Source organism: Pseudophryne corroboree, chromosome 1, assembly GCF_028390025.1.
Source record: "Pseudophryne corroboree isolate aPseCor3 chromosome 1, aPseCor3.hap2, whole genome shotgun sequence".
Classification (NCBI taxonomy): Eukaryota; Metazoa; Chordata; class Amphibia; order Anura; family Myobatrachidae; genus Pseudophryne; species Pseudophryne corroboree.
This window is the reverse complement of record NC_086444.1, coordinates 420,127,014-420,129,477: the sequence shown is the minus strand read 5'-3', so window position 1 is coordinate 420,129,477 and position 2,464 is coordinate 420,127,014. Positions and strand designations below refer to the sequence as shown.

Genomic DNA, 2,464 nt, shown 5'->3' with positions numbered 1-2,464 from the left:
GGATCTTACTGGTCTGTGTATGCTTCTGAGTAAGGGGATCATTCTGACCTGATTGCTTGCTGCAGTTCATCTCCGCGATCAGGTCAGAAGTACGCAGAATGTCCGACAGCTGTCGTGGCCTTGAGATCACCTCTGCCTGATTGACAGGCTGAGGCGGGAGGGGGCGGCACGGCGGCGTTTGGCTGCCGTTTTGTGGGCGCGGTCCGGCCAACGCAGGCGTGGCCAGACTGTGCTGGGGGGCAGGCCGCAGCAGCGTGACGTCACACGGAGCCGCTGTGACCCGGCCAACGACGAGTAGCTCCCGCCTAGCACGCAAAAGTTGTGCTGGCTGGGAGTTACTACTGAAGTGCAAAAGCATTGCAGCTGTATGATGCTTTTGCACTTATATGGGCCTGACATGCGGGGCAGACTAGCCCTGTGCTGGGCGTCCCCCTGCATGTCAGTGTGCCTGATCGTAGACCTGCAAAATTATGCAGGGCTACGATCAGGTCTGAATTAGCCTCTAATAAAACATGACCCCAAAAAAACATAAAAAATATGTGGTTTTCGGCAGTATCCCCCCCCCCCCACCTCAGCAACACTCAACTCCCATCCACCCCCCCCCCCCCAAAAAAAAAAAAACCCACCACCCCCCCACCTAAAAATGCTATAGGGCGTTTTTACTACCTGCCGATAACACAATATAAGCCCCTTTACATTTTTAAAAAAATACACCACACAGTTTGTTTTTTCCAAAACTTTATAAAAATATTAAATGCCAACGCCAACTCTGGCCAGGATTCATAAGCTGTACCATGAGAACGAGTGCCTTTGGACAGGGACTATGCCAACAGAACAGGAAACGGGCATATCCGAGTACAGTAGAGGTAAACAGTGCAATTTTGCCTTGGGTGAAGAACATCATCAAATTTCCAAACAGTCTTGAAGGAACACAAGAAGTGCAGTCTTCACAACGATCCGTAGTCCGGGACAGTGAGGTCACAAAACCGACGCTGCAGTACTAATGACCTCAATACAGTTCACTTTGAGCAAGAGCGTAGGATAAGGTCACCAGCAGATTTTTCAAACAAAACTAAAAAACCGGGTCCAAAAAACTAATTATAAATGAAAAAAGCGTGGGTCGCCCAGCACAGAGGACTGTGTACTCTGCATGTCAGAGTACATTCCACTGGACGAGGTGCTAGATTGGGGGGAGGGGCTGGGCTGTGTGGCTCCCGACGGAAAAAAATACGGTTGCTGAGGGGGGTTTACCGGCGCATGCTCCATGGGGGGGTTGTTTGGGAAGGGGGGACGGGACAAATTTGGGTGATACCAAGGGTCAGTTGGCACTATCTCACACGCCGACACCAGTGTTTGGCGCCTGCCGTGTGAGACAGCCTCGTTGACTAACCATTGGAGGATGAATTTTTGTTCATCCGTCATCAGGCGCATTTCCGATGCAATAAAATTGCCAAATTGTTGTTCGGCATCCGGGGGCCTATGCAAAACCTCCTCAGCGCGTTGAAAAAACTGCTGGGAGCCAGAGGGGGTGCTATAGGGTGCAGAAGTGGTCCTCCTTGCCGTGCGCCTCGGTCTTCCTGGGCGCGCCTGTGGGGGTGCCACCGGCTCCGCTACCGGCTCCTCCACTTCTGCCCCTTGGCCTGTGGTAGGCTCCACCTCCAGCTCCAGGGTAGCATCCTGCAATATAAGAAAAACAAAAATTAGGTATATGTCAAAATTGGTGGGTGGCATATGAAACAAATGTGTGTGTACTTACCAGATCCAGACTCTCCTGGGCCTCCTCTTCGACAAGAACTGGAGACTCTGGGTCTAGAGCGTCCCGTGACCTTACCCGCGCCTCTTGCTCTATAATGAACTGAATTTGGTCATTGAACCAGAGCGTCGGTTTATAGACCTCATCAGTCCCGGCTCCGGATCGCTGTGAATCTTGCACCTTCTTGCGTTCCTTCACGAACACTGTTTGGAAATTTGAAATTTTTTTCTTCACCCAATTCACATCAACATCAGAGTTTTTGCCTCTACTGTACTCAATAAGCTGCTGATATGCCCGATTCCGCTTGATTCTGTTGGCATAGTCCGGGCTTCTGACACACCACAGGCACTCGTTCTGACGGTACAGATCAATGAATCCTGACCAGAATTGGCGGTACTCCTCAGATGACATTGCTGGTTGAAAATAAAATAACACAATTAGCCGACAAAATACAACCGTCACATACAAAAAGCCTAAAAATACTATTTATATATATATATATATATATATATATATCTATATATATATATCTATATATATATCTATATATATATATATATATCTACCCCAAAAATGCATCTCTTAATGTGTCGCCAGCATCCCCCCCGGCAAGGGGGCGTGTCCTCATTATTTAAATGTGCTGGCCTCATTTTAATGGGCGTGCCTCATCTGAAAAGACTACCTCAAACCCCAGTATTTGACCGTGTACCA

At 48.9% G+C, this 2,464-nt stretch overlaps 1 long non-coding RNA gene across 1 annotated transcript; it reads right to left on the bottom strand.

The window, feature by feature from the left end:
* Positions 1 to 721: 721 nt before the first annotated feature.
* LOC134894387 (uncharacterized) lies at positions 722 to 1,930 on the bottom strand. Its single transcript, XR_010171789.1, has 2 exons — positions 1,757 to 1,930; positions 722 to 1,677 (listed from the first exon to the last, which is right to left on the bottom strand). It is a non-coding gene; the product is annotated as an uncharacterized LOC134894387 (long non-coding RNA).
* Between the last annotated feature and the right edge of the window lie 534 nt (positions 1,931 to 2,464).